The 25,184-nt window shown below is 34.3% G+C and overlaps 1 protein-coding gene and 1 non-coding gene across 2 annotated transcripts in view; one reads left to right on the top strand and one right to left on the bottom strand.

The window, feature by feature from the left end:
• Nucleotides 1-25,184, bottom strand: part of SOX5 (SRY-box 5) — a 1,269,090-nt gene that overhangs the window by 541,707 nt on the left and 702,199 nt on the right. The window contains exon 6 of the mRNA XM_027838648.1: nucleotides 13,782-13,891. The gene's annotated coding sequence lies outside the window, so the exon portion shown is untranslated. The remainder of the gene's footprint in view (nucleotides 1-13,781; nucleotides 13,892-25,184) is intronic.
• Nucleotides 9,857-9,963, top strand: LOC114025490. The gene has a single exon (XR_003567036.1). It is a non-coding gene; the product is annotated as a U6 spliceosomal RNA (small nuclear RNA).

The following is a 25,184-nucleotide window of genomic DNA, read 5'->3' as shown; positions in this document are numbered from 1 at the left end:
ATGATTATTATCTTATATTGATTTTTGTTTAAATTTCTGTTAAAATTATCTAAGAGACTTCATTTTTAAATAACATTTGTTAGACTGAGGGCAACATGAAATCTGAAGGGTGCATCCTTTCATTTCATATTTATAGCACTTCATAGTATGGCTTCAGTCTTTCTTTCTAGGATTACTGAATACTACTCTCCTTCACATTTCAACCAAATTTGTGTTTCATTCCCACTGTTCCCCATACAAGACATTCCATTTGCTTTTTTCTATTGTCTTTGCCTAGGTTGTTACCTACGCTTGGAATGGACAACCTTATCTCCATCTTTAAAAGTTTCCTCAAGCATCACTTCCTACTAGAAGCCCATACACCCACCTCCATTTGCTAGTGTTTCCTTCCTGCTATCTCATGCATATATATTTTATACTAGTCCATTTATCCATTGCTTTCCTCTATACAATGTAAGTACCTTGATGTCAAGGATTGTTTCTTTGTGCATGTGTGTGTGTGTGTGTGTGTGTGCATGTATATCCTCAGCATATCGCTTGGTCCCTAGCAGATATAAAGTCCTTGAGAAATAGTTGTTGGGCTTCTGCTTCCAGGAGCCAAGATGGTGGAGTAAGATGTGAGTCTCTCTTACTCTCCCTTATTAACCCCTGAAAGCCCAGAAAATATCACCCCAGGAAAAACCCTGGAACAGCTGAACCAGAGGAAATATGGGGTACAGCAGTCCAGTAGCCCAGTCCAGGTAGCTTCAGGGATTAACTGGAAAGGCCCTTCTTAACCTGGGGGCTGGGGAGCAGTACAGAACAGGAGGCATTCCGGCAAGCTAGTGGAGGAGGAGATCCTGAAGCCCAGGTGGTAGAGCAGGCAAACACCAACACCTGGACCCCATGTGCCTCATTGAGGGCAGGGGAACCAGTTGAAACCAGTTTGGAAAACCACCAAATGCCTCGGCATTCTACAGCAACTGGCTGTCCCAGTGCCTCAGCAAAACTAAGGGAAGCAGCACTCCAAGGGGCCCCAGGCAGAAAACATCCTACAACATACATCTGAAAGGAACTGAAGAAAGCAAAAGGAAGGAAAGGCCTGGGTGAGCAGGAAATCCCAATCCTATCCCTAGAGTTCCAGTATTGCTGTTTTCAGCCCAAGACCAAGTAAGCTGCCAGAATCCTACAGCCTCCAACTGCCGACATTGGAGGCCCCAGCACACAAAGCCATCAACCAGGCCCTAGGCTCCCAACACAAGAAGCTTGGGTCAGTGTCCTCTTCTCCCCAGCAGGAGAGCCCAATCTCTTTAAAGACCAGGAAATAAGCAAACACCATGAGCAAAAAGAAATGAATGATAGATTCTTATTATGGGAAGAGTGAAGATCAAGGCAGAAATTCTGAAGAGGACAACATTGTCAACAAACCCACATCTGGAACCTCAAAAGGGAATATGAACTGGTCTGAAACCCAAAAAGCCTTCTTAGAAGAGCTCAAGAAGGATTTTAAAAGTCAAATGAGAGAAGTAGAAGAAAAAATGGGAAAAGAAATGAGAGGTATGTAAGAGAGAGTCAATAGCTTGGAAATTGAAGGACAAAAATTAACTGTAGAAAACAAGTCCTTAAAAAATACAATTAGCCAACTGGAAAAAAGTACACTAAAGAAAACAAGTCCCTAAAAATACAATTGGCCAACTGGAAAAAAAGTACACTGAAGAAAACAAGTCCCTAAAAAAAGTAAAATTGGTCAAATGGGGAAGGAGGTACAAAATCTAATAGAAGAAAATAATTTGTTAAAAATTAGAATTGAGCAAACAGAAGCTATTGACTCTATGAGAGAGCAAGAATCAGTCAAACAAAAACAAAAGAATGAAAAAAATAGATCAAAATGTAAAATATCTCATTGGTGGAACAACTGACCTGGAAAATTGATCCAGGAGAGATAGTTTAAAAATTATTGGTCTACCTGAAAATCATGATGAAAAAATGAGCCTGGAGAGTATCTTTCAAGAAATCATAAAGGAAAACTGCCTTGAGGTCCTAGAACCAGAGGGTAAAATAGCCATAGAAAGAATCCATTGATCACTTCCTGAAAGAGATCCTAAATTGAAAACACTAAGGAATATAGTAGCCAAATTCCAAAATTACCAGGTCAAAGAGAAAATACTGCAAGTAGCCAGAAAGAAACAATTTAAATATCAGTGAGGATAACACAGGACCTTGCAGCTTCTACATTAAAAGACCATAGGGCGTGGAATATGATATTCTGTAAGGCAAAGGAGCTTGGATTACAACCAAGGATCAACTACCCAGCGAGAATGAGCATGATCTTTCAGGGAGGAGATGGATATTCAACAAAATAGAGGACTTCCATACCTTCCTGATAAAAAGACCAGAGCTCAATGGAAAATTTGATTTTCAAATACAAGACTCAAGAGAGACATAAAAAGATAAACAGGACAGAAAGTAGCAACATGTTATTAATAAGGGCAAACTCTTTACATCCCTACAAGGGAAGATGACACTTGTAACTCTTGAGAACTTGTTATTACACCATGTTAAAGTGGTGTATATAAAGAGGGTGGGTATAAATTGACTTTGATGTAAGATGAAAAAAATCTAATCAAATGGGTTAAATGGATCCAAGTAAGTGAATTAATATGATCTAAGAAAATGTACTAAGAGAAAAGAAAAGGAGGAGTCAGACAAGGGTAAATTACATTACAGGAAAAGGCACAAAAACCTATTATAGCAGAGGGAAAGAGGGGAGGGAGATGAGCATTGTTTGAACCTTACTCTCATCAGATTTTGCTCAAGAAGGGAATAACATAATCAGTTAGGTATAGAAATCTAACATGCCCTATAAGCAGTAGGAGGGAAAAGGGGAAAGAAAAGGGAGGGGGCTAATAGAACGGAGGTAGAACTGAGGAAGGTAGTGGTCAAAAGCAAAACGTAAATGAGGAGGGAAAAGGAAAAAGAAGAAAGAAAAGCATAAACGGGGGGGGGAAGGATGAAGAGAAAGACACAGATAGTTGTCATAATTGTGAATGTGGTATATGAATGTAATGGAATACTATTGTGCTGTAAGAAATGATGAACAGGCAGACTTCAGATAAACCTGGAAAGACTTGTATGGTTTGATGCTGAGTGAAGTGAGCAGAACCAGGAGAACATTGTACACAGTAACAGCCACATTGAGTGATGACTGACTTTGATAGACTTAACTCCTCTCAGCAATACAAGGATCTAAGACATCTCCAAAAGCTTCATGATGAAAAATGCTATCCACATCCAAAGAAAGAACTATGGAGTTTGAATGGAGATCAAAGCATAGTATTTGCTATTTTTTTTCTTCTGTTGTGTTTTGTTTCCTCTTTCTGGTGGTTCATCCTATTAGTTCTAATTCTTAGTTACAACATCACTAATGTGAAAATGTTTAATAAGAATGTATATGTATAGCCTATATTAGATTGCATGCCATCTTGGGGAGGGAGGTAGGAAGGGAGGGGGAGAAAAATTTAAAACTCAAAAGCTTATGGAAGTGATTGTTGATAAATCAAAATAAATTAATAAAAAAAGAAAAAAAGAATTTAAAACAAAAAAAGAAATGTTTGTTAATGGATATATGGCAGAATTAGTATTATTCCATTATAGATTGCTCTGCCAAATTACCTCTCAGGTTGGTTGCCCTGACATACCCATTCCAAAGATCAAAATACCTTAGAGAAGCTATTCTGCTGGAAGTTTCAGTCATTTGACTGCAAAAGCAAAAAATGACAGTACCATCCTACTGCACTGAAAATTATCTGAAATAAGAGGGAGACTTGTATAATACAAAGAGCACTGAGATTCAGGAAACATATGTTAAAATCTCAACTTTGCCATTAACTAGCAGTGCTGCTCTGGATTAATCACTTAATCTCTCTTGGAATCAGCTTTTTTCATCTGAAATAAATGAGGGAGTTGGTTTAGGATCATAGAATAAAAACAAAAGGAGATCAAACAGTACTTAGAAGCCATCTAGTCCAACCCTCTATTTTAAAGATAAGGAAACTGAGACTCAGAAAGCTAAAATGATTCCCCCAAGTTTATGCTGCTGAAAATTGAACTCTAATCTTCTGACTCCATATCCTTTGTTCTTTCCGCTCTAACATGGAAGGATAATAGAACCACAGAATCATCTAACTTCATACCATCTGGTCTATCCTGTACCCATATGGATAGGAAATCATCCTTCAGCATCCCAAATAGATGGTCATCCAACCTGGTGATTGGACATTCAATACCTTATAAAGCAGCCTACTTTTGGACAGCACTAATTGCTAGAAAGCTTTTCTTTATAAGAAGCAAAAGTAGGCCTCTCTGCAACTTACAGAATCATGAAATCAGATACTTTAAAGTATTTAATAAGTATCATTGTTATCAAGGTATTATTATCAATTTAATTAATGTTATAACCAATTTAAACAATCATATCTAGTTGCATCACACAAACTATCATGGGAATAAAAAATGTTATTTTGTTTACATTGTTGCATTCATTGTGTACAGTAAATTATTTTCTTAGCTTTACCTGCATCATCCTCCATCAGTTCATGTAGATCTTTCCATGCTTCTCTGTATTTAACTTTTGTCATTTTTTTTACAATGTAATAACATTCTATTATATATTCACGTACCACAATTTGTTAAGCCATTCCCCAAACAATGGGCAACTACTTTGTTTCTAATTCTTAGCTATCACAAAATGCTTGTGTGTGTGTGTGCATATGTGTATGCGTGTGTTATGTGTATATTTTGGAGGGGCAGGGTTTTCTTCTTATTAATGACCTCGTTGGAGTATTTGTAGTAGTGAAATCTCTGGGTTAAAGGATCTGGACATATTAATTACTTTTTTGCATAATTCCAAATTGCTTTGCAAAATGATTGCATTGATTCACAGTTCCATCAACAATACACTAATGTACCTGTCATCTCACTAGGTTTCCAGCACTGATTATTCTCACCTTTGTTATCATTGCCTGTTTGTTGAGTATGAGATGAAATTTCAGAATTGTTTTATTTTACATTTCTATTGTTATCAGTGATTTGGAGAATTCTTCCATGGTTGTTAATAAACTTTGCCTGGTGCTATTTTATAGGACCATGACACACTTTTGAACATATGCTTTATTGCTATGCCAAGTTATATCTTCTGTGCATGACTTGTTAAAAGCTTAATGGGTCAAGGAGTTTCCTATGAATCCATATTGGTGACTTCAAACAGCTCTAATTTTTCCTCATGATAAAATTGTTTTTCTTTATGTCTTCCAGAATTCATTCTTGAGAGCTTCCTAAGCCTCCTGGGATGCTTCCCTTGCAGAGTTGTAGATTATAGGATCTTACATGTCCTTCTCCCTAAGTCCTTTGAAACCTGATCTTCCAAAATCCTGGATGCATGTTTTTGCTTGATTTTCTTCATTTATATAACAAATTCTAAAATGGAGTGTTCATTTTACCCAAGGTTCCATCATTTCAACAATACCAGAAATGCATTCCACTTTATTTTTTAATTTTATTTTCAGTTCCAAATACTCTCCTTCCTTCATCCCTTCCCCCACCCATTGAAAAAGTAAGAAATATAACACCAAATATACATATGAAATCATGCAAAAACATATCCACATTAGTCATGTTGTGGGGAAAAAAACAATTAAAAATAAAGAAAAAAGGACATTTCAATCTACACTCAGAATTCATTGATTATCTCTCTGAAGGTGAATAGCATTTTTCATTATAAATCATTTGGAATTGTCATGGATCACTATATTGAACAGTTTCTAAGTCTTCCACAGTTGATTATGACTATAGCATTGCTGTTAATGTGTATAAAGTTCTCCTTGTTTTGCTCACATCACTTTCCATCAGCTCATAGAAGGTGTCCCAGCTTTTGTTTTCCTGAAATCATTTCCTTCACAATTTCTTTTTTTTTCTTTTTTTTTTGTGGGGAGGGGGAGCTAGGCAATGGGGTTAAGTGACTTGCCGAGGGTCACACAGCTAGTAAGTGTTAAGTGTCTGAGGTCAGATTTGAACTCAGGTCCTCCTGACTTCAGGGCTGATGCTCTATCCTCTGTGCCACCTAGCTGCATCTCCTTTGTCATTTCTTACAGCACAATACATTATAATCAGATACCAGAACTTGTTCAGACAAATGGACATGCCCTCAGTTTCCAGTCCTTTGCCACCACAAAAAGAACTGCTGTAAATATCTTTATACGAATAGGTCCTTTCCATCTTCTTTGATCTCGTTGGAGCATAGACCTAGTAGCAATATTGCACAGCTTTACAACTCTTTGGACATAGTTCCAAATTGTTTTCTAGAATGGTTGGACCAATTCATGGCTCCATAAACTATGCATTAGTGTCCCAATTTTTCCACATCCCTCAGCATTTGTCATTTTCCTTTTCTGTTACCTTAGTCAATCTGATGAGTGTGAGGTGGTATCTATGATTTGCTTTAATTTGCATTTCTCTAATGATAACTTTGATTTTGTCCTCTAGAACCTGCCTGCTCATGTCTTTTGGCCATTTATCAATTCAGGATGAACTCTTATTTCATAAATTTGGCTCAGTACCCTATATATTTCAGAAATTAGACCTTCATTAGAGAAGCTTTCTGTAATAATTTTCCCAGTTTCCTGATTTGTTTTTTAATCTTGGCTGCAATGGTTTTGTTTCTATAAAAACTTTTAAATTTTATGTACTGAACACTCCATTTTACCTACCGTGGTCTTCTCTCTTGTTTGGTCACAAACATCCCTTTTCCATTTATTGGACAGGCATTTCCCCCTTGGTCCCCTAATTTTCTTATGATATTACCCATTTTGAGCTTCTCTTGGCATAGGGTGTAAGCTGGTGGTCTATGCCCAGTTTCTGCTGACTGCTTTCCATATTTTCCAGCAGTTTTTATCAAATAGTGAGTTCTTGCCTCAACAGCATGGATCTTTGGGTTTATCAAACACTAGATTACTATGGTCATTTACTTTTGTACATTGTGTACCTAATCTATTACATTGATCAACTGTTCTATTTCCTATCAATACCACATTGTCTTGGTGATTGACATTTTGTAGTATAGTTTGAGATCTAATACTTTTAGGCCATCTTCTTTTTTTTCATTGATTTCTTTGACATTCTTGACCTTTTCTTCCTCCAGATGAATTTTGTTATTATTTATTCTAGTTATACAAAATAATTCTTTGATAGTTTGATTTCTGTGGCCCCAAATAGGTAAAGTAATTTGGGTAGAATTTTCATTTTTATTATAGGCTCAGCCTACCCATGCACATTTAATATTTCTCTAGTTCATATCTTGTCTTTATTTGTGTGGAAAGCATTTTGTGATTGTATTTGTATAGTCCCTGGGTTTATCTTGGCAAGTATACTCCTTCGTATTTTTTATTACCTGTAGTTATTTTAAATTTAATTGCTCTTTCTTTCTCTTACTGCTGGGTTTTGGTGGTAGTATATAGAAATGCTAATGATTTATGTGAATTTATTTTATATCCTGCACTTTTTAAAAAGATGCTAATTATTTCAACTAGCTTTTTAATTAATTCTCTAGAGCTCTCTAAGTATAACATTATATCATCTGCAAAGAATGATAGTTTTGTTTCCTCATGCCTATTTTAATAACTTTGATTTTTTTTCTTGTCTTATTGCTATAGCTAGCATTTCTAGTACAATATTGAATATTGATGGTGATAACAGAGATCCTTGCTTCAACCCTGATCTTATGGGAAAAATTCAGATTTTATCCCCATTACAAATAATGCTTGCTCTTGGTTTAGACTAATACTACTTATCAATTTAAGAAAGCTTCAGGCATTCCTATGCTTTCAAGCATGGTTTTTTTTTTATAAGAATGGGTGTTGCATTTTGTCAAATTTTTTTTGCATATATTGATATAATAACATTATTTTATTGTTTTGTATGGTCAATTATGGTGATAATTTTTCTAACATTAAACAAGCCCTGCATTCCCTGATAGAAATCCAATGTAGTCAAAGTACATGATCATTGTGCTATATTGATATATTGCTGAAATCTCCTTGCTGCTATCTTATTTAAAAATTTGCATCAATATTCATTAAGAAAATAGATCTTTATTTTTCTTTCTTTATTTTGCCTTCTCTGGTTTAGGAGTCAAAACCATATTTTTATCACAAAAGAAACTGGGTAAGACCCTTTCTTTACTTATTTTTTTCAAGTAGTTTATATCTTATTGGAATTGGGTTTTTCTTAAATGTTTGGTAGAATTCACTTGTAAATCCATCTGGTCCTGGGATTTTTCTTTAGGGAATTCAATTATTATCTATTCAATTTCTTTTTCTAATATATGGTTATTCAAGTATTCTATTTCCTTTGCTGTTCATCTGTGCAATTTATATTTTGGTAAATATTCATTCATTTAATTTAGATTGTCAGTTTTATTGGTATATAGTTTGGAAAAATAACTCCTAATAACTGCTTTAATTGCATCTTTACTAGTTATGTACTTACTTTTTTCATTTTTGATATTAGTAATTTGGTTTTCTTCTTTCTTTTTTAATCAAATTAACCAATGGTTTGTCTATTTTATTATTTTCCCCATAAAACTAACTCCTACCTTTATTTATTTGTTCAATGATTTTTTTTTAACTTTCAATTTTATTAATTTCTCATTTTATTTTCAAAATTTCTATTTTGGTGTTCAGTTGGAGATTTTAAATTTTTTTTCTTGCTTTTTAGCTGCATGCTTAATCCGCTGATCTTCTTTTTCTCTTTTTTATTGACAGATATGATTAGAGATATAAATTTCCCTGCGGGTACTTCTTTGGCTGCATCTTACACTTTTGGAATGTTGTTTGGAATGTTGGAATGTTGTACCATTCTCTTTAAATCAATTATTGATTATTTCTATTTTTTCTTCTTTCACCCAATCATTCTTTAGGATTAGATTATTTAGTTTCCAATTAATTTTAATCTCTGTTTCCAAGGCCCTATACAGAATGAAATTTTATTGCATTATGGTCTGAAAAGGGTTTTCTGCATTTGTGATATTTTTGTGCTCTACTACATGTTCATTTTTTTTTGAAGATGCTATGTACAGCTGAAAGAAAAAGATATAATCCTTTATATTCCCCTTCAATTTTCTTTAGAGGTCTATCATATCTAACTTTTCTAAAATTCTATTAAGCTCCTTACTTTATTTCTTATTTATTTTAAAGTTAAATTTATCTATGTCTCTGAGGGTTAAATTTAGGTCCCTAATAATATAGTTTTACTGCCTATTTCCTCCTATAACTCATTTAACTTTTCTTTTAAGAATATGGATGTTCTCCTATTTGGTGAATATATGTTTAGTATTGATGTTACTTCATTGTCAATGGTACATTTTAATAAAATGTACTTTTCCTGATTATTTTAATTATACTTATTTTTGTTTTGGCTTTATTTGAGAGTATGATTGCTACCCCTGCCTTTTTTTTTTTACTTCAGCTGAAGCATAATAGATTCTTCTCTAGCCCTTTATTTTAACTCTGTATATGTCTTACTGTTTCAAGCTTGTCTCTTATAAACAACATATTGTTGGATTCTTTTTTCCTAATCCATTCTGCTATACTTTTCCATTTCATGGGTGAGTCTATCCCATTCACATTCCCAATTATGGTTCCTGCTCTCAATATTTACTTCTTGACCTGGGAGCTCTGGATTTTGGCTCTGATATTCCTGATTTGTTTCATTTTGGAATCTCTTTCAAAATGTGACCAGTGTATTATTTTAATTTCTATTTTGCCCTCTGGTTCTAAGATAACAGGGTAGGTTTCCTTTATAGTTTCTTTAAATATGATATCTAGTGCTCACTTTGGCAGCACATATACTAAAATTGGAATGATATAGAGAAGATTAGCATGGCTCCTGTACAAGGATGACACACAAATTCATGAAGCATTCTATGTTTTCTTAAAAAGAAAAAAAAAGAAATATAGATTTGAGGTAGTCCAATAATTCTTAATTTATCCTTCCTTGATCTATTTTCCAGGTTAGTTGTTTTTCCTATGAGGTATTTCATTTTTTCTTCTATTTTTTCAGTTTCTTGATTTAAATTTATCATTTCTTGATCTCTCAAGGAGTCATTAACTTTAACCTAATTCTAATTTTTAAGGAAGTATATTCTTCTGTGAAGTTTCATACTTCTTTTATCATGTGGCCAATTCTGATTTTTATTGAGTTATTTTCTTTATTGTTTTTGTTCTATTTTTAGCACAGTCCCTGACACATATTAGGCACTTAATAAACATTTATTGAATTAAAAATTGAATTTTACCAGGTTGTTACTTCTCTTCACATGTTTTGTTGTGTGTGTGTGTGTGTGTGTGTGTGTGTGTGTGTTTGTGTTGCATTGGAGTTAAGTGACTTGCCCAGAGCCACACAGCTAGTGAGTGTTATGTGTCTGAGGCTGGATTTGAACTCAGGTCTTCCTGACTCCAGGGCTGGTGCTCTATCCACTGTGCTACCTATGTTTCTTGAATTGTTCTCATTTATTTCCCTAATTTTTCCTCTACCACTCTTATTTGACTTTTAAAATCCTTCTTGAGCTCTTCCAAGAAGGCATTTTGGTTTTAAGACCAGTTCATATTCCCTTTTGAGGTTCCAGATGTGGGTTTGTTGACAATGTTGTCCCCTTAAGAATTTCTGCCTTGATCTTCACTGTTCCCATAATATGAATCTATGGTATGTTTCTTTTTGCTCATGACGTTTGCCTATTTTCTGACCTTTAAAGAGATTGGGCTCTCCTGCTGGAGAGCACAAGCTTCTTGTGTTGGGACCCTAGTGCCTGGTCACTGGCTTTGTGTGCTGGGGCCTCAGATATTGGCACTTGGAGGCTGTAGGATTCTGGCTGCTTACCTGGTGTTAGGCTAGAATCAGCAACACTGAAACCCTAGGAGTAGGATTTGGTAGTCTGGCCCCTGGATGTTGCCTGTTCATCTGGGTCTTTCCTTTCACTGTCTTTGGCTCCTTTCAGATGGATGTTTCACTGCTGCTGGGTGTTTCTCTGCCTGGCACTTTCCTCCTTCGAGCTACACTTCCCAGAGTTTTGCTGAGGCACTGGGAGAATTGGCTGCTGTAAAAAGCTGTGGCACGTGGTGGTTTTCTGAGCCAGTTTCCACTGGTTCCCATGCCTGTACTGAGGCACTCGGGGGTCCTGGTGTTGGTGTTTGCCTGCTATACCATCTGTGGTTCAGGATCTCCCCCTGGTATGCTGAAGTAGGGTTTCCCACTAGCTTGCTGGGACACCTCCCATTCTGTACTGCTCCCCCTCCACCATGGCAAGAGGAGCCTTTCCCATTAATCTCTCAAGCTTCCTGGGCTACTGGACTGCTACACCCCATCTTTCTGCTGGTTCAGCTGTTCCAGGGTTTTTCTGGAGTGATATTTTCTGGGCTTTCAGAGGTTAATAAAGGATGGTAAGAGCATCTTACTTCTTACTTCACCATCTTGGCTTCCAGAAGCAGAACCAAATATTCACTTAAATATTAAAAAATGCTCACTTTACAAAAAAGCTCTACCTTTTTTTTACTTCTTTCTTGTTGGAGAGAGTCCTTTATAGAATAAATAGAAATTCACTTCATTGTTTCTTTCATTAGAGGATGGGAGATATTTACAATGAAATTTTTATTATTTGAATTACAGAATTATTAGTGGCTGCTTTTGGTAGAAAGAGAGCTCTGATAAGTATTCAGCTAATTGAAATAACTGATAGAATAACTTTTCATCATACTGTCAGTGCCCCTTTTTCAAACATAATGTAATATTTTTACTAGTATTTTTATTTGAAAACAATCTCATACTATTCATACAATAGATGAAAAAATTCAAAAAGAGAAAGATGTATTTATTCCCACTCTCAGGAAACTATTTTTGCATTGTGGTCTCTAAATGAGATATGGCATCAAATTTTGTCAAGTATTACTGAGAGATACAGAAAAATCAGAATGAACTGAAAGCATTCTCTGACATCAAGGTTTGATCTGAGGAGACAAGATACTATTTTATTGCTCTCAGTAAATGATCCCAATTTAGTTGACAAAATGCTTAGAAGAATTGTGCCTCAAAGTGACATGATGTAACAGAAAAAAATGTATCTATTACATATTTTATGTTCAGCATCAATTTTGTGAGGTATGATTATAGTACAGACCTGAGATCCTTCAAGTACATTTTACTTCAATCAATTGCTGCTGTTTTAGTCAAAACTTACGATGTAGATGTTTCATATACTCCCAAACTAACAGAATGTTAAAGCCTGACATGATTTATATTTCTTTTCTTAGCAAACTTTACAACAATACTGTTTATTAAGTTTTATTAATAAGAGAAGTGAAATAGAAAAAGTAATATTTTGATATCTATTTAATATTCAGAAGTAAAAACCCAATTAAAATTAAATTACTATATTATCTTAATAGATAGGAAATGCCTGCTTACTGATATGGGAGTAATTTCTGAATCAGCTTTCTGTGTAGAGTTATCTTTTGATTTGACATCAACTTGTCAAAGTAAAACTTAAAAATTAAGATCCAATTGGAATTCAGAGCAAAAATGAGATAATATGTCATGAAATTGAAATAGGACTGCTATGACAGGTTGAAATATACTATTCCTTACAAAAAAAGTTAATGTATAAAACAACAAACATTGAACATCTAATATCACAATTTTCTAAATTTAACTTATAAAACAATTACCACAAAAAAGCCAAAAGAGTCATTTAACACTTGATCTCTTTCACAAGCACAAACACGAGACATCCAAGATGAGATCTATTTAATATTTAATAATAAGTACTTACATGGCACTTTACTTTTTCCAAAATTCTTTAAAGTCATTTAATCCTCACAACAACTCATTGAGTTCAGTGCTATTATTATCTCTGTTTTACTGATGAGGAAAGTGAGGCAAGCAGAGATTTAATGACTTTCCTAAGGTCATACAGCAGAATTTGAACTCAATTCCCTCTTGTTCCATGTCCAGCACTGTGTCTACCAAGCCACCTACCTCCCTATATACTCATTTGCAAAACCCTAAAGAGGATGGAGAAATAGTTCACAATGCAAGAAGCTTGAAGAAAGATAGGTGTGAAACACAATTAAGTTTACATTTCTGTAGCAAACTCTTTCCTCCATCAATTACAGAGGAGTTACCACATCTGTACTATGACAACACAGCCATGACTATGGAAACAGATATTTCATTAAAGAAAACAAAAGACAGAGAAGTGAAATTGAGCCAGATCGAGCCAAGAATACATAGATGATAATATTGAAGGAAAAACAGAAAATGCTGAGATGGTTGAGGGATTTTTTTTGCAAGGCAATCAGGGTTAATTGACTTTTCCAGGGTCACACAGCTAGTAACTGTTAAGTATCTGAGACTGGATTTGAAGTCAGATTTCCTGACTCCAGGGCCAGTGTGCTATCCACTGCACCACCTTGCTGACCCAGCTGAGGGATTGATTTTTAAGAATTCTGAAATCCAGGAATGGGAGGGGATATGAAATGATTAGAAATAAAAATTGATATTACTCCTAAAAATAGTTAAGGATGCAATAACAAATATAAACCTACTTGCCTTTCTTTATGAAAATAGTTTAGGCATGTGTTGAGATATTAGAAAGGAAAAGGTAAATTTTCACAAATGATTTTCTATAGTCAACCACATTTTATAGTTACATAATTGACAGAAATTTTTTAATGAATACAAGTTCCCACTCTACTTACCTTTTGTCGAACTATTTAAACGTATTTGATTTGTGAAAGCAAAATTCAGCCTTGATGATTCGGATCCAAGAAGGTGTCTTCCATGCATATGTTGAAATCATACAATAGTCCTTTAAAAGATGGAATAATAGACAAAATATTAACCCTCTAATTATTCATATAACTTGGAGCATAGAATAGAGAATTATATGTTTATAAAATATTGGATGATGTATATCCTAGAGTCCAAATGGGAAGGAATTTCACCTAATATGGAGAAGTGGATGACATATTGCTGATTATATTAGGATCTGAAACCATGTAAAGTATTCTAAATGAAGTGCATAATTACTCAAATAGGTTTAGCCTAATACGTCATACAGGAAAAGCCAACTGGATAAAGAATGTTTGTTGTCTTGCGTATGATATGTAGTTGGCTGAACAGTCCACTGAGTTGGTATATCAATTCAATACTTTGTGGAGGGGGAGAAATATAGATGGATCATAAACAAGCCCAGAAATGAATCAGAAGGAAGTACTAGAATAGATTGTTTAAGGGAAATTATTCAATTCTTTCAATAACTCCAAGCTTCCTTTTAATAAAAACCCATCTCTTTAATGATGATACTCCTCCAGTTATGTTAGATGGCTCTAAAAGGTTAATAATGACATGTGTAAGTCACTTTGAGTTCTGCAAAGCACTTCATGTACATTATTTCACCAGAGTCCCAAAATGGTTCTGTGAGTCAGGTATTAGAAGTGTCACCCCCATTTTACAAATGAAAAAAAAAAAACTAAGGCTTATAGCAGTTAAGTGACTTGCCCATAGTTATACTGATATAAAAGTCAGAGGCAAACCCAGGTCTTTCTGACCCCAAGCCACTATGAAAATCTGCCATGCAGTCTTAGAGGAATTAAAATTTCAGGTCACCCCAAGGGAAATGGAGGCTATAAAAAAGCTGTATTACCAAAGATGATTTGAGTACAAGTATTTTAAAAGATGTCAATGGGATGTATAACTGTAAAAATTAATGGATACATAATGAGAGGAAAGAAAATATAAACAGTTGGAATGCTTCATTGGTACCTCAGTGATGTTATGAGGACCTATAGGAGGATATTGACAAGAGTCACCCAAGATAAGAGGATATGAACGGATTGCAATTTATACTGATACAAACTCCCTCAAGATCAAGAGGCATAAACATAATGAAGTAGTTGGGGTTTTTTGTTTGTTTTGTTTTTAAGAAGCAAACACCAAACTTTTTTCACTAGACCTCAATAGCTCACCTGACTGGCTTCTCAGATTATAGTTCACATCTGAATAAAAATAAATAAGACATGGCACTTCAAGGAAAATGAAAACTAAGATGCTCAATGATAATACTGCATAATGCTGAAAGTCAACTGTCAGAGTAACTCTTGTCATATAATGGAGACTATCTAATTTATAAATTGAGTATATTGCCTATTTTTACAAAAATTATTCCATATGAGGAGAAATTGTCTTCTGTATTATTCAATAATAAATATTTCTATAAATATTCATTATTTAAAATATGACAAAAAAATTACTTGATACAAGTCCAGGGGCTGAATCAAGTTAGAGGAGTAGAGAAGCATTTAGCTGAGCTCTCCCAACATTTCACTCCAAACAACTTTAAAATAACACCTCAAATTGATTTGTGGAATAGCAGGGTCAATGAAACATCAGTGGTGGGGTTAGGTGGTAGTGCCAGAAGCAGCAGCAGCTTTGGGTGCTCCCAAGCCAGAGACAATAAGGGTATTTGGCAACTGGTCAGAAAGAGAGTATAAGGTTTCCCTATGCTAATGCTAGACACAGGACCAGATGCTGTTTGGCAATTCCATTGTCTATACCTAATTTGGGGTCATAGTGTAAGGGCTGAGAGGAGTACTTTCAGTCAAGAGGGAGCAAGAACCCTAAGTGCAATGTTACTTCTGGCTCCAAGGGATTAGGGACCCTAAAGAACAACATCATTTCTAGTCTCAAGGTAGTGGGGGACCTGAGGAAGAGTATTATTTGCAATCCCATTGGAGCATGGTCCTTTCCTGGGTAAGGACCAGAGTGCAGACCAAGAGTACAGTGACTCCACTTCACCCCAAAACATACCACTTTGGAAGCACCAAAAATTTCCAGTCTCTCAGAACTAGCTCTGAAAAAGCAATGCAAAAAAGTCTGAAGCTTGAGACATAACCCCTACATCCCCCACAGTGGGAACAGAGCCCAGCATTAACATAAAGTTCCAAATCAAGAAATAGGGTGGAAAATGAGTACACAAACAAAAAAATCCTAACCATAAGAAGATTCTATGGTCACAGGAAGATCAAAACATACACTCAGCAAGCAAAACCTAAAAAAAAATGTGAATTGGACACAAGCCCAACAAGAATTCGAGGAAGAGCTAAAAATAATGTCCAAAATACAATAAGAATAGTAGAGGAAAAATTAGGTAAAGAAATGAAAGCAAAGGAACAAAATTTTGAAAACACAATTAATAGCTTGGTAAAAGAGGCACAAAAATACTGAAGAAAAGAATACCCTAAAAAAGAATTGGGCAAATGGAAAAAGAGGTATAAAAGCTTATTAAAATTAATTCTTTAAAAATTACAATTGGGCAAGCAGAAGCTAAATGACTCCTTGAGACATCAAGAAATAATAAAACAAAACCAAAGGAATAAAAAAAATAGAAGTGTGAAATATGTCATCAGAAAAATAACTGAAGTGGAAATAGACTGAGGAGAGATAATTTAAGAATTATTTGATTACCTGAAAGCCATGATTTAAAAGTACCTAGATACTATATTTCAAGAAATTATCGAGGAAAACTGCCCAATATCCTAGAACCAGAGAATAAAATAGAAATTGAAAAAAAAATCTACTGATCACCAACTGAAAGAGATGCCAAAAGGAAAACTCCCAGGAATATTATAACAAAATTCCAGAAGTCCCAGGTCAAGGAGAAAATACTTCAAGCAGCCAGAAAGAAACCATTCAAACACTGTGGAACCACAATCAGAATCACAAAGATTTAGAAGCTACAACATTAAAGGAGCGGAGGGCTTGGATTATGATATCCCAGATGGCAAAAATGCTGAGATAACAACCAACAATAATCTGTCCAGCAAAACTGAGCATAACCCTTCTAGGGAAAACAAAAAGATAATGAAATAGAGGGCCACCAAGCATTCCTGATGAAAAGAGCAGAACTGAATAGAAAACTTAACTGTCAAATAAAAGACTCAAGAGAAGCATAAAAATGTAAACATGAAAGAGAAATAATAAGAGACTAAATAATATTTCTATATGGGAAGATGACACATGTATCTTTTAAGAACTTTATTATTATTAAGATAGTTAGAAAGATTCTACATAGGAAGAGGGGGCAAGAGTGGTTCATTACGTGGGGATGATGCAAAATATATATATATATATGTAAGAAAGAGAGATGTCCTTGGAGAAAGGGGAGGGGAGGACAATGGGGAAAATTATATCATATAAAAGAGGTGCACAAGGAAGAGGTTTTTATACTGGAAGGGAAAATGGTGGGAAGGTAGGCAATGCTTGAAACATTGAAATCTAAAGTGCTTCAAAAAGGAGAAACACACATATTTGTACGTATGCATACATACACCTAAATGTATGCATGCATGTTTGTGTGTACACACACATATATTTAATTGGTAATAGAAATCTATCTTACACAACAAGGAAATAGGATGCAGGAGGGGGAGGGGATAGGAGAAAGGGAAGATGATAAAAGGGATGGCAGCTAAAAGAAGGCAGTGATTAGAAGCAAAACAGACTTTAAAGGAGGGACCAATAAAAAGAGAGAGAAAGATGTGCAGAAGAAAACAAGATGGAGCAAAATCACAGTAAGTAATCATAATGTGAAAGGAATGAACTCACCCCCAGATAGCAGAATGGGGTAGAAACCAGAATCCAACAATATGTTGCTCACAAGAAACACACTTGAAACAGAGAGACATGCACAGATTAAAATAAGGGGCTGGTGCAGAATCTATTATGCTTCAGCTGTAGTAAAAAAGGCAGGGTTAGCAATCATGATCTCAGATGAAACAAAAGCAAAAATGGACTTAATTAAAAGGATAAGCAGGGAAACTACATCTTGCTAAAAGGAACCATAGACAATGAGGAAATAACAATATTAAAGACACATGTACTAAATGGCATTCAAATTCTTAAAAGAAAAGTTAAAGGAATTATAGGAGGAAATAGTAAAACTATACTAGTGGGAGACCTCAACCTTCCCCTATCAGAGTTAGATAAATCTAACCATAAAATAAGTAAGACAGCAGTCAAGGAGTTTAATACAATTTTAGAAAAGTTAGATATGATAGACCTTTGGAGAAAATTCACTGGGAATAGAAAGAAGTAGTCCATTTTCTCAGATGACACCTTCACAAAAAATTGACCATGTATTAGGGCATTAAAAACCTCATAACTAAATGCAAAAAAAGTAGAAATATTAAGTGTTCCCCTTTCAGATCATAATGCAATATAGGGCCTTGGAAGCATAGATTAAGAACTAATTGGACACTAAATCATCTAATCCTAAAGAATAAGTAAGTCAAAGCACAAATCATAGAAACAATCAATAATTACATTAAAGAGAATAACAATATTTCAAAATTTGTGAGATGCAACCAAACCAGTACTTGGGGGAAAATGTACATATTTAAATATATTAATAAAAGAGGAAATGAGCAGATCAATTAACTGAGAATACAACTAACAACAGTAGACAAAGAACAAATTAAAAACCCTTAAACAACAAAATGGAAATCCTGAAAATTAAGGAGAAATTAATAAAATTAAAAGTAAAAACATATTGAACTAATAAAACTAGGAGCCTGATTTCATGAAAAAAAATAGATAAACTATTGGTTAAATTGATTTAAAAAAAAAAGACCAAATTACTACTATCAAAAATGAAAAGGGTGAATTTACCACCAATGAAGATGAAATTAAATCAATTTTTGTAGTTTTTGCCATTTTATATGCCAGTAACACTAATAACCTAAATGAAATGGATGAATATATACAAAAAATTTAAACTGCCAAGATTAATAGAAGAGGAAATAGAATATTTAATCCTATCTTAGAAAAACAAACTAAATCAATGAACAAAGTTCCCTAAGAAAAAAGCCCCAGGACCAGATGGATTTACAAGGTAATTCTACCAAACATTTAATGAACAATTGCTCCCAATACTATATAAACTAGTCATACTAAAATCTTTTTATGATACCAATAAGGTAAATAAGGTTTTAGAACCTAAAATAGGGAAAGCAAGAGAGAGAAAGAGAGAGAGAGAACTATTGACCCATTTCCTTAATAAATATTGATGCAAAATTTTAAATAAAATTTTGTTAGTAGCAAGATTACAGCAATATATCCCAAAGATCATACATTATGACTAGGTGGGATTTATACCAGGAATGCAGGACTGGTTCAATATTAGGAACATTATCACCATAATTGACCATATAAATAACAATAACAAGGAAAATCATATGATTATATCAACAGGTGCAGAAAAAGCCTTTGACTAAATGCAATACCCATTCCTACTAAAAACATTCAAAAACATAGGAATCAATGGAATCTTTTCTAAAATGATAAATTGTGTCTATCTAAAACCAAGAATAAGCATTATCTGTAATGGGCATAAACATGGAGACTTCCTGATAAGATAAGGAATGAAGCAAAGATGTCCACTATCCCCACTATTATTCAATATTGTACTAGAAATCTGACTACATAAATAAGACAAGAAAATTGAATAAATAAAAATAAACAATGAAGAAGCAAAATTATCACTCATTGCAGATGATATAATGTTATACTTAGAGAACCCTAGAGAATCAACTAAAAAACTAATTGAAACAATTAACAACTTTAGCGAAATTGCAGAATATAAAATAAACCTATATAAATCATTGGCATTTCTGTATACTTTCAAGAAAATTCAGCAGCAAGAGATAGAAATAAAGCTGACAATATAAAATACTTGGGAGTCTACCAGTGAAGATAAACCTGGGGATTATATGAACACAACTACAAAACATTTTTCACAGAAATAGTGAGACCTAAACAATCGGAGAAATATTAATTGCTTATGGGTCGGCAAGACAATATAATAAAAATGACAATGCTACATAAGTTAATTTATATAGTCACTGACAAAAGAGTTACAAAAAAGACAGGAAAAGAACCTCTATGTACAAAAAATATTTATTGAAGCTATTTTTGTGGTGGCAAAGAACTGGAAATTGAAGAAATGGCTGAACAAGTTGTAGTACATGATTGTAATTGGGAATGGCTAAACAAGTGGTATCTGATTATAATTGAATACTATTGTGTTGTAAGAAATATTGAGGGGGATGGTTTCACAAAAATGTTGGAAGACTTATATAAACTGATAAAAAAGTGAAGTGAGTATATGCAGGAGAACCTTGCCCACAGTAAGAGTAATACTTTAATAGATAATAAACTATGAAAAACTTAACTACTCTGATCAAGACAATAATCCAAGACAATTCCAAAGGACCCATAATGAAAAATGCTATGCACCTCCATAGAGATAACTGATGAATTCTGAATCAAGAATGAAGCATATTTTTAAACTTTCTTTATTTTTATTGTTTTGTTTGTTTTTTCTTTTGTAATATGGCTGATACGGAAATATGTTTTGCATGATATCACATGTATAATTGAAATCAAATTGAATGCCTTCTCAGGGAAGTTTGAATGGCAGGAGGGAGGGAGAGAATTGTGAACTCAAAATTGTAAAAAAAAGATTGTTAAACTTTTCTTACATTTAATTGATAAATTCAACAAAATAAAGAAAAGATAAAGAAAAAACAAAAACAAAAAAAAATAAAAATATTTAGCTGTGATGATAAAGAGTAAATGAGATAAATGACACAGTCAGAATCATTTCACCTCTCACTAAGATCTATCAACTTTTACTCAAGTACAATGGTAACCAAAGAAGCAGCATACACATTAGTCTGTTATTAAGCCCTGCAGATATTATTTACTTAGTAACTCTCATTCAACAATGGAAGTTGAATGTTAGCTGGAATTAAGATAAATCTACCGGTTAAACAAACACACAAACAAATAAAAGTCCTCTTAAATGCAACTCCAATTCAATTTTCCAGCCTTATTTCTGGCCTTTGTGCACTTTTTGTTCCAGCCAAATTGGACTAGTAACAGTGCCTTGAATACAAATATTCCATCTCCTCCAAAAAGCCTTTGCACTTCCCTCCTCACCTCCACTTGTCATAACCCTGCTCTTTCTTCAGAGCTAAGTTCTATTGTCACACCTTCCACGAAGCTTTCCCTGTTCTCCTCCGTGACTAGTACTCTCTCTCTCTTCTCAAATTATCTTACATTTATTTACAAAGGTAGAACTTAAGATCCTAGATAAAAGTGTTTCATTATCTTTGCTTCCCCATTACTTAGCAGGTGCCTCAAACTTAGTGTGTCTTTAACTAAATTTCCATAGAACTGAAATAATACTTACCTTGAATTATTTCAAAAATAAAAAAAAATCTCAGCTTTATGTTTAGCACCCAGTTAAAAATGTTTCCAGATCATCACAGTTGTGATGGTAGCAAGACTGTGATTCAAAATAGTATGTTCACTAAATCACTATTGATTAGAGAAATGCAAATCAAAACAACTCTGAGGTACCACATCACACCTATCAGAATGGCCAACATGACAAAACAGGAAAATGATAAATGTTGGAGAAAATGTGGGAAAATTGGAACACTAATGCATTTTTGGTGGAGTTGTGAAATGATCCAACCATTTTGGAGAACAATTTGGAACTATGCCCAAAGGGCTATAAAAATGTGCATACTCTTTGACCCAGCAATAGCACTTCTAGGGCTATATCCCAAAGAGATAACACAAATGGGAAAAGGACTCACATGTTCAAAAATATTCATAGCAGCTCTTTTTGTGGTGGCAAAGAATTGGAAATTGAAAGAATGCCCATCAATTGGGGAATGGTTGAGCAAGTTGTGGTATATGAATGTAATGGAATACTATTGCGCTATAAGAAATGATGAACAGGCTGACTTCAGAAAAACCTGGAAAGATTTGTATGGTTTGATGCTGAGTGAAGTGAGCAGAACCAGGAGAATGTTGTACACAATAACAGCTATGTTGTATGATGACTAATATTGAAAAACTTAACTCTTCCTGGCAATACAAGGATTTAAGACATCTCCAGAGGCCTTGTGATGGAAAATGCTATCCACATCCAAAGAAAGAACTATGGAAGTTGAATTGCTATTTTTTCTTCTTCCATTGAGTTTTGTTTCCTCTTTCTGATGGTTCCTTCTACTGGTTTTAATTTTTACATATATCACTAATGTGAAAATATGTTTAATATGAATGTAAATGTATAGCCTATATCAGATTGCACACTGTCTTGGGGAGGGTGGTGGGAGAAAAGGGGAGAAAAATTTTAAAATCAAAAACATATGGAAGTGATTATTGATAAATCAAAATAAATTAATAAAAAAATAATATGTTCACATATTAAAGACAACCCTGCTGACCATATTAGAAATATTTTTTAAAAAATCTTCCACAATTTATTTCAGAGGCCACTTCAATCCTATCATGGCAATCATGTAGTATCCTCATTTTAACAGTATCTATGTAGGGCATGTTCAGTGATAAGTTGGATATTTTTCAGCTAAACTCAAACTGTGAAAGTTGGTTTAGTTTTTGACGACTCAGGATTTATGTTTATCTAGTTCTGCTGAATACATAAATAATAATAACATGAATGAAAAATATACATAAATAAATGCATACACACACATATATATATACATACATACTTGCATACAAACACACATATGTATTCCATCATATTTGTAAAATTTAGAAAAGATCCCCCTTCCCTTCTCAATAAACTCCAGTGGATCCCTATTACCTTTAGGATCAAATATAAAATTCTGTTTGATTTTTAAAGCCTTTCACAAATTGACCCCTTTCTATTTTTTCCAATGTTCTTATACTTTAATCTCTTCCACATACTTTATGATTAAGTAATACTGGCCTATTGGGAGTTCCCCAACCAACCATCACATCCATTCTTCTGACTCTATGCCTTTTTCACTAACTTTACATCATACCTGGAATGTTGTTTCTCACCTCTACCTTCTAGTTTCTCTGGTTTCCTTCAAGATTCAGCTAAAAGCCCATCATTTGCAGGCAGCCTAACCCAGTACCCCACACCTTTATACATGACATTACTAATGACTTTTCACTGAGATTACTTTCCATTTAAACTGTATATATCTCACATGCACTCCCTTTTTACATTTTATCTCCTCCATTAGAAAATGAACTCTTTGAATGCAGGGACCATATTTTTGCATTTCTTTGTATTCTCATTATTATATTGCCCACCTTTTAGCAAGGACTTAATAAATGCTTGTTGACCAACCAAATTATCACTGAGATGATGAACTTTGTTGTTGTTGTAAATGAGAAATCTCAAAGATGTTTTAGTCAGTCATTAAGGTGCTGAGATATGTATTAATAGACACATTATCCACATTGATGAAATCATGGATTGTTGAAGTATTGAAGTATGAGCTAAGAATAAAGCTGCATATATACTGGATTAGTAGATTATTTTTCTATTATTAAACTTTATCATGCAGCTTCCAGGAAAGAAAAACACTGACCTGGAATTCAAGATACCTGAATTTTTAGTTTCAATTTTGCCATTGATAAACTATATTATCTTGGACAAGTCACTGTATTTATCTGAACCTTAACTTATTTTTCTAATGGATAAAGGATAAAGGATAATTCCTAGGTTATAAAACTCAGTGACTGGAAGAATGGTGATACCATCAACATTAACTGGGTAGTTAGGGGAAGGAATGAGTGTAAGGGGAAAGATAATCAGTTCTGTTTTGGAAATGTTGAGCTTGAGATGCCTGCAGGATATATAGGAAAGGATGTACAGAAAGCAATTGGAGATGGGAGAATGGATCTCAGAAGAGAGATAAGGATGGAATATCTAGACTTGGGGTTTCTGCATATAGATGAAATTTGAGACCATGGGTTTAAGGGAGCTGACCAAGAGGTGATCTTCCAAAGTCAAATGACTGGTGAATATTATTCATTTGCATTAGTATGGAATGAGAGGCAGTACTGCAAATGGATAAAGAGACAGTTTTAGAGTTGGGAAGTCTAAAGTTCATTTGCTACCTCTGACCTATAACTATTATATCATCATAAGCAGGTCACTTAACTTTTCCATCTGCCAAACAACCCCCTAATACTACTTGTTCCAGACAAGGTGCTGAACTGCATTGGTAGAAAAATTTCTAAACTTGGAGTTCTCTACATTAATGAAATACTGGTTCTCCCCCACTCAATATTATATAATACTTTTTTTAGTAAAATACACTAAAGAGTCCTATTATGGATAACCACAACCATGCAGCAGATTCAGTTCTTTTTCTCTCTTAAAACTTATGAACTTATGATTCACTAGGGGACTATTGATCTTGAAACTGTCAACAGTACTTAAAAGTTCTTCTACATTTTAAAAGACTTAATTGTTTTTAGGATGTATAAAAGTTAAATAGAAAGGAAAATGTGAAGTTAATTTAGTACCTTAGCAATGAAATCATAAGGTCTTTGAAATTCTTGCATTTTATTTTTTTTTAAATTTTAGAAACTCTACTGATATCTAAAATGTATAGTATATGTTATGGGAAAGATAATATGATGAGAAAGAAAAGAGGTTATATAATATTTGATTATTCTATTTGCATGAGGAAGTATAGTACCAAAATCCCTTCCAGATTCATTCCTTCAATTAGACTTATTATTCGCTAATATAGAATAAGTTGGTTAGGAGCCAAGATGGCAGAGTAAGCAGTAAATCACTATAACTCTCCCATATTCACCTCCAAACAACCACAAAATAGTGCCCCCAAGACAAATCCTGGAACAGTAGAACCAGCAAAAAGATGGTATGAAACACTCTTTTAACCCAAAAAACTTGGAATATTAGCAAGAAAGGTTTGTCTCACTTAGGTAAAAGGGGAACACATTCCAGAACAGGAAGCATCCCAGCGAGCCAGCTACAAGGCCCACCTCAGCAAACCATCAGGAGTTCCTGAGCCCCAGTGTGGCGGAGCAGGCAAACACTAACACCAGGGCCCCCCACATGCCTTAGAATAGCCAAGGGAACCAGCAGACACCAGCTCCAAGAACCACCCTGTGCTTGAAATAGCCCTGGGCAAATAGGCATCCTCCAGCAGCCAGACCTCCACATGCTTCAGTGTAGCCCTGGGGAAAAGCAAAAACACCCCACCAGGCCTCAG

Source organism: Vombatus ursinus, unplaced genomic scaffold (genome assembly GCF_900497805.2).
Source record: "Vombatus ursinus unplaced genomic scaffold, bare-nosed wombat genome assembly UNPS02014830.1, whole genome shotgun sequence".
Classification (NCBI taxonomy): Eukaryota; Metazoa; Chordata; class Mammalia; order Diprotodontia; family Vombatidae; genus Vombatus; species Vombatus ursinus.
This window is presented reverse-complemented; position numbering and strand designations above follow the sequence as displayed.